A 16088-nucleotide genomic window follows, 5' to 3' on the forward strand; every position below is an offset into this window, starting at 1 on the left:
GATCGATTACGATCGTTTTCAAACTCCATTTCTCTTACAGTCACATGTAGTTCGTTCAGCGATGAACCGTTAGTTAATGGTGCCTGCAGGTCATCTTTTGAGGTTTGGCTGGACATTTCATCACAGGACCCGGGTGCAGGACCAGAGGACGCAGGACCAGAGGACGCAGGACCAGAGGACACAGGACCAGAGGACGCAGAACCAGAGGACGCAGAACCAGAGGACGCAGGACCCAGGATGCGAGACGAGAGGACGCAGGACCCAGGATGTGAGACGAGAGGACGCAGGACCTAGGATGTGAGACGAGAGGACGCAGGACCTAGGATGTGAGACGAGAGGACGCAGGACCTAGGATGTGAGACGAGAGGACGCAGGACCTAGGATGTGAGACGAGAGGACGCAGGACCCAGGATGTGAGACGAGAGGACGCAGGACCCAGGAGGTGAGACGAGAGGACACAGGACCCAGGAGGTGAGACGAGAGGACGCAGGACCCAGGATGTGAGACGAGAGGACGCAGGACCCAGGATGCGAGACAAGAGGACGCAGGACCCAGGATGTGAGACGAGAGGACGCAGGACCCAGGATGTGAGACGAGAGGACACAGAACTCAGGATGCGAGACGAGAGGACCCAGGATGCGAGACAAGAGGACCCAAGACCTAGGATGCGAGACGAGAGGACCCAGGATGCAGGACCCAGGATGAAAGACAAGAGGACCCAGAACGCAGGACCCAGGATGCGAGATGAGAGAACCCAGGACCCAGGATGCGAGACGAGAGGATGCAGAACTCAGGACCCAGGACGCAGGACCCATGATGCGAGACGAGAGGATGCAGGACCCAGCACCCAGGACCCAAGACACAGCATGATCTTAATGTCTTAGCGTCTCAACAATCACACACACACACACACACACACACACACACACACACACACACACACACACACACACACACACACACACACACACACACACACACACACACACACACACACACACACACACACACACTTCAACTGTCAAACAGAAATAAGGAGTGTGATGTAACCTGAGCATCTGAGAGCCAAATTAACTGTGTTTCATTCATCACGTGTCGTCTTTGAGCATCGGGGGTGGAGGGGAGGTTGAGATATCAGGGGTGTTGAGAATGGTGGAGAATTATCCAACAAATAGAGAGGAGTGGGGGATTATAGCAGCAAATGGGAGGGAATAAGAAAGTTCGGAGGAACGAGGGGACGAGTGGCACGCTCAACAGTTTTTGCCACTCGTGCGTGCATTAGGTGCATACCTAATATGTAGAGTGCCCTTTCCGTCATACACAGCGATATCATTGAAATAAAAATATGCCTAAACGGGTAAGGTAATAAAAGTGCATCTGAAATTACATAAACATTCCCCACATGTTTGGTGCTTTTGTTGAGACAGGGAGTTTAGGAGGAGGGAGCACAATGAACGTACACAATGGCCTGAAGTTGCAGTTTGGGTGTGAAGGATGTTCCTTTGGGAATGTGAATGGTGATGCTCAAGGGGCACGTGACCTTAATGCCACGTCACAGCACTCGGTACAATTGTGTTCGTTCCTGACTTTAGGCCGGATTTGAATCTTTAATGTATTTGCTCAACTGTACCGTTGGGGTTGTGTGGTCTGTCAGTTGATTGGTGCTGTTGGTGTTGCAGTCGCTCAAGAAACTGCACAAGGCTGGTGCTGTGTTCAAAATGGTCATGTACAGTCTTTAACACAGCAGGAGGGTGTTGTCTGCTCAGCTGTGTGTCCTCCGAGACATGGTTGCCCCGAGTGCACCTGCAGTTATTTTCTAGGCCGTCAGAAGGTCATTGGTTCAGTGCTCCCAGGGGATGTGTTGTGCTTGAAAGGTTCTCTTTTCATTACTGATTTGTTTTCAATCGAATATGAGTTCTTGCACTTTCCCACAGCCGAAGGTTTGTCCTTCATAGTTCATCCACATATTCCGTATGCACAAATAGTGGATTTTCCTTTTGTTCCAACCCCTCCCCTCCTTTTTCCTCTTCCCTTTCGTTGATACGTATTATGTGAAACAGTATGCGGTACCTGTGTGTAATTTCTCATTACCTCCGCCACCGAAGGTGAAGGAGGTTATGTTTTCACCCCTCTCTGTCTGTGTGCAGGATATCTCAAAAAGTTGTGGACAGGTTCGGTGTGTGACAAGGACAAACTGGTTCGATTTTTGTGAAGATACAAACTACTACAATTTTTAAAGTGATTCTTCAACATTGAGAGATGGGGACAAAAACGATATATAGCACGATATCTCAAAAAGTTGCAGACAGATCCGGACGAAACTTGGTGGACACGTTGGGTGTTTCTCAAAGACAAACTGATTCAATTTTGGTGAAGATCCGAATGCGGATCCAAATTTTTAAAAGTGATTCTTCATCATTGAGAGATTATACTAAACTAATATATATCACGATGTCTCAAAAAGTTATGGACGGATTCGGATGAAATTTGGTGGACAGATTGGGTGTGTGACGAGGACGAATTTATTTGATTTTCGTGAAGATCCAGATCCAGATCTGGATACGAGAAAATTATTTATTTTTAAAAGTGATTCTTCACCATTGAGGTATTGGGCCAAAAACGATGTAGTACTGTATAGCATGATATTTCAAAAAATGTATGGGGCCCGATATGTTCTCATGGATCGGGCATTACGTGGCGTTGGTGTGCGCTCTACGGAGTGCCCTTCTACTTCCATTTTGGGATCATATTGAGACCTTTTATTTTAAAATAACCCCATTCCTCAAACTTCTTGATTGAGAAGCACAAACCAAACAGCGTCCTCTGGTAACTGGGTACGCACCAGCATGCGGTTGACCCTAGACGCGTGGTGTATCCTGGGGCTAACGTGTTTCCTCTTGATGAGCTCTCGTTTAGAGATAGTCAGTCGTCATTTAACATTGTAGTTACGTTCTCAAAAAGTGTGACTTTAACTGAAACAACGTTAAGCGAATTCAATTTCCCCATAATAATTAATGTAAATTGGGGTGGGGGTTAGTTTCCAAGGAAAAAGTTTACCATCAGACAAAATACATTATTTACAGATCGAGTACAAGTTTTAAATTATTTTCAACAAACAATTGAATGTCATCGTGTCTCTTTGCCTTTTTCTCATCATCTCTAGTTGCTTCAGATCTTCTTCATTGGTTAGCTCTTCTCTGTACGATTGCAGAAGTTGTGCAATGTCGGCTTCTTCCACTTCATCAAAACCTGCTTTATTGGCCAAGCCGAGGATAACTTTATATATCGGGGACATCATTAAATCCTTTCAAATCATTGACACATTCAGGCCACAACTTCCTCCACATGCCATTCATGCACACCTGAGTAACTTCAGCCCATGACTCACCGATGTTATCAATGCACAGCTCGGTGTATATAAGGCCTACACTGTAGTACTCTGGGTGGGCTTATACACCGGTATTTCCAGTATGGCTAATACACTGGTATTTACGGTATGGTTTATACTGTACTGTAGCTTTATTAAAATGAGGAAAACCATTAGTTTGGTACTAATCAAACGGCAGCCCAAGAAGGAACCTGACGAAGTAAAGTGTAAAGATGGAGTCATCAGGACCTGGATCGGATTCGGGTTTCAGCCACTACTCCACACAACCCTCAAACTCATCCAGGTACAGCCAAGTGAACCTTACAGAAAAATTTCTGCAACAATTCACTTCTTAAACAGATAGATAATGAAACAGACGAATACATAGTAAAAGACATGAAAGAGAAGAAAAAGCAATAATTAGAATGAATAAAGAGGATTGTGAAAAAAATTATAAAGAAGTACGAAAGGAACAAATAACAAAGATGTCGGGAAGAACCCAAGTCGATAGATTTCAGCAGTTACTCCCCCGGCTCAAACGCAGCAACATGTGGATAACCTACCAGAGGTCCATCAGCGGGGAAGCACAGTCAACACAGTATCAGGATATGCTACAAACATAATCAAACGGAAGACCAAGAAGGAAACCGAAAAAATAGAGCAAAGAAGGAATTTAAATTGGAGGTAAAACGACTTTACAACGGAACGGTGAACGACTTTCATCGAGTGTGTTCTCCAATAGATCAGCGACTGCAGAACAAAATGATGTTAAGCGAGGACTTGTACATACTTTCCTCTTTTAACTATTTTTCAATCGATGCATTAAAGTAGCGGCAGTTTTCTGTCTGTCACGCTACGTCATTAGGCCAAAAAAAAAAATGTTGCATTGGCGTAACCCGCCCGACCCTAAAAATTCCGCCGACCCTACGGTTTTTTTTTATCGATATCAAGTATCTTGTTGATTGCGATCACGATCGCAAAAACCCGGAAGTGTTTCGGACAGAACCCGCTGCACGCTGCGCTATGCATATGTCATAGTTTAGCTCGCTGCGTGTGTGTGTGTGTGTGTGTGTGTGTGTGTGTGTGTGTGTGTGTGTGTGTGTGTGTGTGTGTGCGAAACGGCTCTGCATATCATTTGTACGAGGGAGAGATATTGCGCCTCGCTCGATCAGTACGTCGTCTGTTGTTTCCAACATGGCCGCGTACTCTATCAAGATTACTGGCATGCTTGGGCCTAAAAAACTGTTCAGCGTCTTACGAAAATGCGACAAAGATGCGAGGCTTGGAGATATCATTCAGGGAATTGCAGACGTAAATTATGACACTGCTCCAATACTTTCCTCCATGCAAGCGTCTAGCAGTGATGGAGGGTCCTTTTCGGACGTTTTGGCGGCGGAAAAGGTGTCTATCTTAGACGACTTCGGTTATCGCTTCGTCGTCTCTTGGGACCACAAAAATCTGTTCGATTTAGAAGAAATTTGTCTTACCAGAGGTAAAGACATGTTTTGCATGATTTGTTAAAAAAATTACTTCAACTTGGGCGATTATTTGACTTAGAGAGGTTTGACTTCGGCAGAGTTCACTGTATTTGCTATTAAAAATGTTGATATATGTGTGAACAGCACCGAAAAGGCTATAAACCAGCATCTTGTGTATTCCCCTGGAGATGGTGCCTGAGATATCTCAGGCTTGGCAGGGGCTGATTCAGGATCTTGGGGAAAGGGGGGCTTCATCCGCCAAAGGCGAAAGGCCCGAGCCCCAGCAGAAAGTTTGGGGGGCCTCCCCCAGGGAAAAAAAAAAAATTTAAAGGGTCTTCATATGGGATTTCCTGGCATCTGACGATAGAATTTACACATCTTAGAGCTGTTGTCAGTGGTGTACCGTCGTACTCAGTAGACAAAGCATTGGAGGGGCAGAGTGTTGTTCGTGAACAATGCTCTGCCCCTCCAATGCTTTGTCTACCATGTACGACAGTACGCCACTGGCTGTTGTAAAAACTACAGTCAACCTTGTCTAAGTCGAATCTGTTAGGACTGAAGAAATAGCTTAGATTTAAAGGTGTAAAAACAAAAGAATATAAAGAGAAGAGAACTTGATAAGATCTTTGACTTAGGCGATTATTCGACTTATGCAAGTTCGATTTAGGCAAGGTTCACTGTACTAGTTTTTTTTTTGAGTGGGGGGGGGGGGTCGCCGACAAAAAGGGGGGGTACTCGAGCCGAGGGAGATTTTGGGAGGGATTTATTAAAAAAAAAAAAAAAATAATAATCCCTACCTACCTACCCTATTTTTCAGTGACCCGTTACGCCAATGCAACATTTTTTTTTTTGGCCTTATGTCTGTGACGTCATTACGACGTCGACCTCATTATGTCCCTAGCGACGGAAGGCTCACTCCAACGTCCGCCATTTAAATTTTCGTCCAGTTTAGGCCGAACACATCGTCAAACCTGTCATTCACAATCGTCTTGCCCGACCTTTGCGTTTTCCATTCAATGTGAAACACAAAGTGATTTATAAATTGATCATCAAATATCAAAAGGATCGACGTCATGGATCTTCCAACGACACAGTGTGCATAATAGGCCTTCGGCTTCATTCCTTAGGCCTCGTCTTCAGGCCGCTTTCGGTTATTTTGTTTCTGGAGTGATCGATGCAGCGTTCTGGACTTCCTGAGCAGGTTTCTCCCCCCCCCCCCCCCCACTGGGAGAATTTAAGGCTTTTACCATGAGTCTCACAAATTAACCTAGGTTTCTTAATACAGTAATATCGTTTTTGTAATAATAATAATATTAATATAAATAATAGTGTAACGTAAATAATAATAATAATAACTAGGGGGGGGGGCGGAGCACTCGGGAGAGTGCAAAACCTCCGCCACCAATACTGCTGGGTCGCTCAAGTGAACCTTATATCTTATTCATTAAATATGTCAACAGTGCTTGACATATTTAAGTTGCAAAATTTTTTTTCTCTAACAATTTTTTTTTGGGGGGGGGGGGGGTTGGAAATCACTTAAAACATGGAGAAATGCAAAAACAAAAAAAAAATTTTCTCTAACAATTTTTTTTTGGGGGGGGGGACCAAGTCCAAAATTTAATGGCATTATCCTTGAACCATACCGAACCCCCCCCCCCCACCAAGTTTCGTCGAAATCCGTCGAGGAGTTTTTCCGTAATACTGTTAACAAACAAACAAACAAACAGAAAGGGGTGAAAACAGTAACCTCCATCCATCTTCGAAGATGGCGGAGGTTAATAATGATAACAAGTCTGGAGATGGCGATGGTTCACGAGCAATGGACACGGTTCGGCTTTTTTATTTTTTGACCTTCGAGGGGACGCCACGGGCAAACAGGCGGGAATCGGGAAAAACGTAAATGATGAAAGTTGTCGTACTCGAAGAGCACTACTTGCATACGAACTTTCATTCGAAACAGTTGAAAACCCTAGGAGCTCGACGCCCATTTTATTATCTTGCCAAAACGAAGTTTTTGCAAGATATGTTAGTCAGCTTGTATGTTATTTTATTTTATTTTTTTTTCATTTTTTTGTTTGTCTGTAATCACGTATAAAAAATTCTGCAGAGCACAGTTATCATTGGAAATTTTTGTAACTTCGCATATCAGAGGCCTATAGAGGTCCCTTTCAGCGCACAAAATTTTGAAGGTCAAGGTCAAAGGTCAAGGTCACTTTTTCGCAAATCAGGGGAGTCGACGAAACCCTTATTTTTTGAGTAATTTTGATCGGATCGTCTTCAAACTTCATGGGAATATAGTTCATGGTCTGGCGCTCAGCTGATTAATTTTTGGTGGCGATTGGCCTTGACCTTCATATGTTTTTTTTTGTTATTGTTTGTTTTTTTTTTTGTCTGTAATCACGTATAAAAAATTCTGCAGAGCACAGTTATCATTGGAAATTTTTGTAACCGCATATCAGAGGCCTATAGAGGTCCCTTTCAGCGCATAAAATTTTGAAGGTCAAAGGTCAAGGTCACTTTGTCGCAAATCAGGGGAGTCGACGAAACCCTTATTTTTTTTGAGTAATTTTAATCTAATCGGCTCCAACCTTTATGGGAATGTAGTATATGGTCGGGCGCTCAGCTGATTAGTTTTTGGTGGCGATTGGCCTTGACCTTCATGGTTAGCGCCTGAGGTCAAACATATTTGACCCTAAGGTCAAATTTTCAAGTTTTAGGAACCATATCGTGTAGTACCTCAAATTGAACACCTCGATGAGTGCTTTCTAGATATGTCAAGCTTGAGACATTATGACGTCATTTGGTGACGTTATGAGGCAAACACATATTTTTCATGGTTACTCTGTCGAACGATTTTCATCAGAATCTCTCGGAGGCAGATATTCCTCAAGGAGTCGCTCCTGGTGGATAGCAGCTCTGCTCTATTCACCTCAGTGTGACCTTAAAGAAGTCACACGTGGTCACCTTTTGGCAAGATACGGGTCATCCTGAGGGTGACATTGGTTTATTGATTTTTTTTGACATTTTCTAAGTTCGTGACCTTGTGACCTTGACCTTGGGATGAAAATGAAAAATCGAGCTCCGTGGGGCAATGCAGGTGCCATTGGGCGAACCAAACACCGAAACCCCTGCCAGATTCGACAAACCCCCTCGGAGAAGATGTAACTTGAAATCTGCTACCCCCTAAAAACACATGTTTTTTGGGCGTGGCTCCACTCATAATGGGCGCATCACGCCCATTCTCAGGAAAACACAACTAGATCATGATATAAACCTCCCACCCAAATTTTATCAGGATCGGATCAAAACCCACGGAGCTATGCCCGGGGCAGACAGACAGACACACACCCATAACGAAAATAGTGGTCACTTACTGACTCGTGAACCAATAATAATAAAGTAACTATAAACACAACACTGCAATCTCTTTGTTGAAACTGCACAGTTACTGGATTAAAGCGGTCTATTATTAATGGCATGATGAGAAGCGGTGTATGATCGTCAAATTCTTCCGGTGGTCCAACGAGGGAGGAGACCAAACATCGTCATTGCCTGCATGAAAAACTCTCAATTGTAGCGACATTTCACGACGCAAACTTGAAGAACCAATGCTCAATCAACTTTATGGTGCGGATGAAGGAAGTCGAAAACGACTCGAGCATTATGCTGATTGGTTGTTGCAGCTGGGTGAGGGTCGCCTGCATCCTGTGGAGAGTAACCTTCACAATGATGTAATTGCATTACTGTCTGCTCTTTGTATGAACTCGGAAAATGACGTCATCGACCATGTGTATGCCGGACTTCATACAAATACTGAGTGGTTGCCTTGACGTGCGATGATGATTATTATTTAAAAAATTTTTTCAACCACAACGAATAACATGGTTGAACTTCTCAACAGCAAGATCATTGACTCTCTGCTGGTTGACACTTTCATTGTCAAAACTCTTGAATCTTTGGCTGATCAAACCCGATCTGCCCTTTATCCACCTGAGTGTCTTAACTCCATCAATCTTTTAGGTGTGCCACTGCACGAGATGTTGCTGAAGGTTAACACTCCCAACATGGTGTTATGAAATCTCAATCTTTGCAACGGCCACTGTGACAGAACACGTTACATCTTTACCAAGGTCACCGATCGTCTTCTTGAGGTGCGGATGCTCGGCGGTGAATGTGCCCAGGTCTATTATCCTTATTCCTAGAATTCTTCTTTCAACATGGAACACGGATCTTCCTTTCCAACCCCTCCGACGACATTTTCCGGTCAGACAGGCCTTTGCAATGACTATCAACACAAGCCAGGGTCAGAGGCAGAGCCTGCGATGGTGTTGAGTCCTGTTTCCCAACTATTTTTACACATTGGACAGCCGTACGTTGCAGGGAGTAGAGTAGGAGATTCACTCGATCTGCACATTGTTGCCAACCAGAATGAATTCCAGATATGGAGGACTGAACATCCTGCAGGCTGACTAACCCGCAACGTTGTTTATAGTGAGATCGTATAAACTCAGGGGCAGATCCAGAGTGACATTTGGAGGGTTAATAGCTCCCAAGAAAATGTTGTTTGTTTAAAAACTTTAAATGGACATTTTCAGTAAACAAAACCTTTTATAGTGTATTACAACAAATGTGTAGGTCATAGGGTTTACATCAAAAAAAAATTAACAGAGGCTCCATCCACTCTCTCCCTCCCCGCCACCTCCCTCGATCCGTCACTGAAATGAAACTTTTTATTTTTTTACTGATTATCATAATTGTTCACCATCACAAAGCATAAATATTTACTATAATTGACGGACGTGTGTGTGTGTGTGTGTGTGTGTGTGTGTGTGTGTGTGTGTGTGTGTGTGTGTGTGTGTGTGTGTGTGTGTGTGTGTGTGTGTGTGTGTGTGTGTGTGTGTGTGTGTGTGTGTGTATGTGTGTTTGTCACGCGACTCCTTCAGTTCTGGGCTGATTACATCCAGACTTCTTACATAGGATCAGTATGAGCCCAATTATTGTATAGGGGTATTTTTTTTAATCTTTGCTGGTGGTCTTAGGGGTGCGGGGGGTGGGTGTGGGGGTTGTGGGTCACGCAAATTATCTATGTCAATGTGTACCGTGTCGCGAAATTGGAGGCCCCCTAGCGACCAGGTGAGTGCATCGATCTGAATGAAACATTGCAGGTCCATGGTACTCAATGAGTACTACAAGTTTGCCTCAGGACATATTGACCGATTTCGCTTAGGTCAGGGGTCAAAGGTCAATTAGTGCAAAAATCGATAATATGCGAGAGCTGGAGGTGCCTTCGTGCCAAATGCTACTCCTCCGAGGGTTATGGTCGGATGGTCATGAAAATTCATACTTATCATCTGGAATACATTGTGCACAAACGATCGAGCCGGATTTTGGATTTAGATCTTTGTTCACCCACAGCACCCCCTCGAACTTTAGGGATTTCCGATTTCAAACCGCATTTTCGGTACTTTTCATGCAAATGGATACCGAGTAGTTATCAGTAGATGGAACTGGATGAGATTTGATATGCATAATCTTAAGGTGATTCCCTATTCGCTATATGACATCCATTTTGCTCCATGAGGTGTGTTCAAAAAGTATCCAACCTTAATTTTTCGTGCGTAAACAAATGAAGCTAGGGAGGCGTGATTTGGTGCAAAATTTGATGCAGTAGCGTTGTTCAAGTTTTTCCGTCATTTTGCCAAAAACGGAAATCTGTCGGCGCTCACTTACACTTCCTCACTCATCGGCGGTCTGTCGGCGACTGACAGCTTCTGCAGGCGGGAAAATATTCACGCATACGGATTAGGATCGCCTACATACGTGCATCAAACCACGCCTCCGTAGCTTCATTTGTTTACACACGAAAAATTAAGGTTGGATACTTTTTTGAACACACCTCGTATATCTTATAATTTCCATGCTCGGCGACGCATCGCCGCCGACCGGCTTGTCACCCTTGTCTGTCTGTATGTGAGCTGGGTATCTCATAAAGTTGTAGACGGATTTGGACGACACTTGGTGGACAGGTTGGATGTATGACAAGGAGGAATTTGATTCGATTTCGGTGAAGATCCGAATCTGGATACAACAATATATTTTTTTTTTTTTGAAAGTGATTCTTCACCATTGAGAGATGGGGTCAAAAACGATATATAGCATGGTATCTCAAAAAGTTGTGGATATATTCGGATGAAACTTGGTGGACACGTTGGGTAGGTGACAAGGACAAGCCGATTAGATTTTGGTTCAGGTTTGGATGCATATCTGGCCAATCAGTGGGATACAAAACGTAAACTGGTCAGCCGAGCGGAGGTATGCACTCCACCGAGTGCCATTCCACTTGTTGCTTCTGTTGTCGTTGTTTGTGAGCTCCTTCCATGTACTTTTCTATTACTTTGAGGAGTATTACTGTATATAATTTTGTGTGCTCCTAAAGGGTTTGTGCTGTCGTAGAATCACACACACACACACACACACACACACACACACACACACACACACACACACACACACACACACACACACACACACACACACACACACACACACACACACACACACACACACACACACACACACACACACACACAGTCTCTTTTTAGTAATAGATCTACACTGGATTCATAGAAACGTGACGAGGACGGCTCCATTCACGAGAACATTCCGGTAACCAAGCAGCTGACGTTTTGCTATTTCTTCGACAACGTCACGACCACCTTCGGCTGTTGTGTGCACAGAAAAGTTTGTTACAAAGGAGCCAGCTTGTGTTCACAGTTGGCCTTGGTTGAAAGCTCTCACGGAATCTTTGGTACCACTTTTGTGGGAGAGCGGACGGGGGTGCTTGGTTTGGGAGGACGAAAATGTTTGCTCTCTTTCTGGAAAATCTCGAGGTGGGAGGGTGGTGTATCGGTGGGAAACTTTCCATTAGTCTGACGTGCACATCTGTGGATAAATCTTATGAGAATGTATTTTTAGGATTTGTGATCCAAGCTGCTAAAGTTTTTATTCGAAACCAAAACTATTTTGTTTTATTAAAATTAAAGACCGATTAGTTGAGGATCTTTAAAACGTTTGTCCAACAGGATGGTAAAGAGATAGTGCACTCACCTCTGAGCTGTCGAGCCATGGTTAGAATCCCGATCCAGCTATAAACTGCCATTCTGGTGTTTCTCTTGAAGCGCAAGGCTGAGATGCGTGGTGCCATCCCTCGGACGGACGTGAAACACGACGTCCCGTCTGCTTGCCTTAGTTGGTGGACATCTCACGTGACATGTTAGGCGAGTTATCACCAGCGTCCTGGACAAATCACAAATTTGTTCCATGTCCGGTGGTGCAACCTGCGGATGGAGTCATGACCTGTCCCCAGAATTAGTTCTCACCTTAAAGCGTTTCACAACTTCTGGTGAACACCAGGATGCTCTGCCAAGAGTCGGGGCCACCACCACCACCACCACCACTACCACCATCACCTCGTTTTAAAGTGTACAGTATTGACAATTGATAATGTAGTCAGTCGGTCGATGTTTACCATTTGAATCCATGTTCGTGAGTAAAATGCACCAATTTGGACGGAGCTTTGTGAAAGCATTTGACCATTTGCTTGTGGCCAAGTGATTCCAGAAGCTTCTTTTTGAGAGTTGATGCTCGATTCTTTTGAATCGCACGTTGAATGTTACTTGCTCAAGACTTGCAGTTATTTCTCATTTTCCCGGTCATTACCATCTCTGTGCCATCAGAATAGGGCAAGTGATGTCAGAGATCGAGCTGCTTTGTCTGGCAGCTGCCACAATGATGTCATTCTTTCCACGCCAAAGGGTTTTTGTTCTGGAAGATGTCCTCAACCAGAGGTTTGTTTCCTTCTTTTTTGAACGATTGATCTAACAACGTTTCTCCTGCTCCTCATAGTCCAGCACTCTTGATTTTGTCATCACCCACAAAGGCTTCGTTTCGTTGGTTTTGTTGGTGTCGGGTTTGGAAAAATGATGTAGTCACCGAAGGCCAGATTGTGGTGAATGAGGAATGATTTCAAATGTTGTTTCTTCAGTGTTTGCGGTGATAAGGTTCGAGTTGTGGGTTGAGACCGTTCTCTCGGAGAAGGAGAATTCCTCAAGTCAGTTTTTCAAACAACTTTCTCTTTGAGTTTGTCTTTTGACCTTTCAGTTGTGGTGTTTGCTTGTTGTAAATACTCCAATCGTAACTCGCTCGGAATTGCAAAAGGGGAGGCCGTAGTTTTCTCGGCTGAGGCTATGGTTGCGATGGTAAAGGGGAATCGAGGTGTTTTCAGGCCATGGTTTTATCCCCATGTTTCTTTGAAAAAAAAACAATTGGGGGTGGGTGCAGGGGGGGGGGTGGTGGATATTGGAATCGTCTCCATCTCTCTGTCTCTGTCTGTTTGTCCGTCCATCTATCTGTCACGCCATCTCGTCCGAAACACGGTTGTGCAGAAATTCACCACATTTGGGAGTTGTTATCACCACATGGCAAGAAGATGTGAGGGTAGTGTTCATTTTGGCTTTGCCCCCCCCCCCCTTGGTATGGGGTCAAAATGTCAAATCCGAAGGAATTCAATTACGGGCACATCTTAAAACACTTTTTAATAAACCTTTGCATGTGCAATCGATGTTGGGGGACGCATGAAATATGTCACGGTTATTTATTTATTTATTTATATGATCCCCGGTTCATTCCCCAGGAGGTTCACAGGGGTCAAAGTCGGGGAAAAAAATCGTACCCATGTCTGCAGGAAGCAGTGTGGTTAAAAATAAAATCTGTTTGTGTGCATGGGTCCATGGTCACACGTGGCAAAACTGCAAACGCCAACTTACGACTGATTATCTCCCCACACGGAGGGTTAGAAAGGTTGTTCTTCATTTTTGATGGATGGAAGGACGTGCCAGACATTGAAGCGGCTCCACTGCTTCAAAATTTAAAATCAAAATTTGATATTGGGTCGTTCCTGGTGGAACTTTTTTTTTTGCCATTTTTCAACTTTCCATTAGGTGGGAAGTGTGGGCCTTTGTGATGATACGCCATCGACTTCGCTCTTGTTTCGCTTGGATTCTGGAACAAACTGATGAACTGACATTTCTTCATCAAGTACAAACTTGGCAAGAACCTCCGTATAATCTCTCCAAACTCTGTAAACAGATTTTCTGCAATAATATGGCCTTTGCTGCTCGTTCCTCATCATTTTTGACAACCATGATGAAATCACTGTGTGTGTGTGTGTGTGTGTGTGTGTGTGTGTGTGTGTGTGTGTGTGTGTGTGTGTGTGTGTGTGTGTGTGTGTGTGTGTGTGTGCGTGCGTGCGTATTTAACAGACTGCTCATCCAAATCTATTTACCTTGGTGACATCACATGACATTGTAGGCTGCCCATTCCTGGTATCATCTTTCACCTCATTATTATCCTGCTGCGGGCCCTGGCAGGATAGCCTGGAGGTGTGTGCCCTCACCTTTGAGCTGCCTTCCCTGGGTTTGAATCTCAACACAGCTGCAAACTGCCGCTCTGGTGTTCTGTAGACAGGGCAAAAAGCATCATTGCGTCTGTTGTCCTTCGGGATGACGTTAAGCCGGAAGACCCGTCTGTCAGCACTGGTTCTTGGTGGACATTAATGATCCCACGTTGTCTTTTGTGAAGTGTAATCGAGTTCTCACCGGCACCCTGACACAAATTATTTCAAATTCCTGCCCAAACTGCAGGTACGAAGGGGTCTGGTCTTCTTGGATATACCTTGATACCAGGTTGTACTCCGATGTTTCCCAAAGTGTGGTTGATGGCTGGTTCAGCAGCTCCCACAACTGTAAACAAATTCACGTTCACAGGTGAACAGTTGCCTTCTGCCACGAAAGGTAACCATGAACGCTTCCTTCTTTAAGCTTATTGGCTCACAAGGCAAAGAAAGAAAGCCTTATGAAATGTATGATTTCTTATGAAATGTTTCATAAGAAAGCCAAAGACCCCACTCCGTGTTGGTAACCATATCAATATGGATTTCCTGCAGTCTCATGCCTGTCTTTCTCGCACTTTATTGATGGATATTATATGCCTTATTATGATTTTTAAAACGTGTATATATATATATATATATATATATATATATATATATATATATATATATGTATGTATACAATGTTGAGCCTCATGGAGGAACGAGAACATAGAACAGATCGGGATGTTAACAGAACAAAAGGAACAGTAGAGAAGGGGAAAACACACCAACAGCAAGGTTGAGGGACAAAATAGAGGGAGACTTGAAGGAATAAGAAGTGTGGGGAAGAATGAGGGGTCGGGAGGACACACGGGGTGAATCAGATTGAGACAGCCACAAACTCTAACAAAGGAAATGCTTGAAATTTGGAAAGAGGTGTGTGTGGAGAAGGGAAAGAGGCGGTGGAGAAGATCATGGTTTTGGATTGAGGATAATCTGAGATGGTGGTGAACAAGCTGTCTTGAAGACCTGGAGAGAAGAATGAGATTGCTGAGAATTTGTAGGTTGGTTCCACAGGTGAGAAGAAAGAGGAACGAATATGTGGAGGATGAGAAGTGATCCTGGATTTTGGGAGTTTCACCATGAGGGGGTTGATGGCATAAAGCATGCATCCTTCAGAGACCTTGGGGGTAGAGGTGAGTATGAAAAGAGCAGAGGATGCAAGGCCAGAAAGGAGGTGGTAGAAGACAGATAGACCACCGACCTGTCTGCGATGGCAAAGTGATAGGCCCAGAGACTCGGATTCATCGCAGGAGATTCCAATAATCTTGAAGGTCTTGGTTTCCACGTTATCTTTTGTGATCTTCGACACAAGCACGTCACCTGTTTGTGGACGTATCTGAAATGAAAAATTTCAGACTTTGAAAACTTCAAGTTTTCAATGGCACAAGCAAAAGTGCTCCACGTGTTCAGACTTTGAAAACTGAGAAGTTCAAGTTTTCAATGCAGGCAAAACTGCTCCAGCAATGTTAAACTCAAACCTTGTTTGTCAACTCTCATGCTGATGCATTCAACTTGACCGGAAAAGAGTAAAAATAACATTCACTTTGGATGTTGCCTGGAAAAGTCTTTCTTTATTTAGTCATACTTTCCAAGTAGTAACTATAATTAAATATAAATACAATGAATAACTTCCAGCAATTTGCTTGCCTTTTGGTCAGGAGCACACAGAATTCCAGACCGAAGACTAGAAGGGCACTCGGTAGAGCGCATATCTCCGCCATGCAATGCCTGATCCACAAGAACATATCGG

The 16088-nt window shown here is 44.0% G+C and overlaps 2 protein-coding genes across 4 annotated transcripts in view; one reads left to right on the top strand and one right to left on the bottom strand.

Moving 5' to 3' along the window:
• The window catches only part of LOC147009846 (uncharacterized), a 169224-nt gene that overhangs the window by 21515 nt on the left and 131621 nt on the right, over positions 1-16088 (bottom strand). The gene's annotated exons all lie outside the window — the stretch shown is intronic.
• Positions 1-16088, top strand: part of ADCY9 (adenylate cyclase 9) — a 186647-nt gene that overhangs the window by 1354 nt on the left and 169205 nt on the right. The window lies entirely within an intron of this gene.

This window comes from Eptatretus burgeri, chromosome 17, assembly GCF_056783735.1.
Source record: "Eptatretus burgeri isolate ZD-2024b chromosome 17, Ebu_testis_v1, whole genome shotgun sequence".
NCBI classification, from domain to species: domain Eukaryota; kingdom Metazoa; phylum Chordata; class Myxini; order Myxiniformes; family Myxinidae; genus Eptatretus; species Eptatretus burgeri.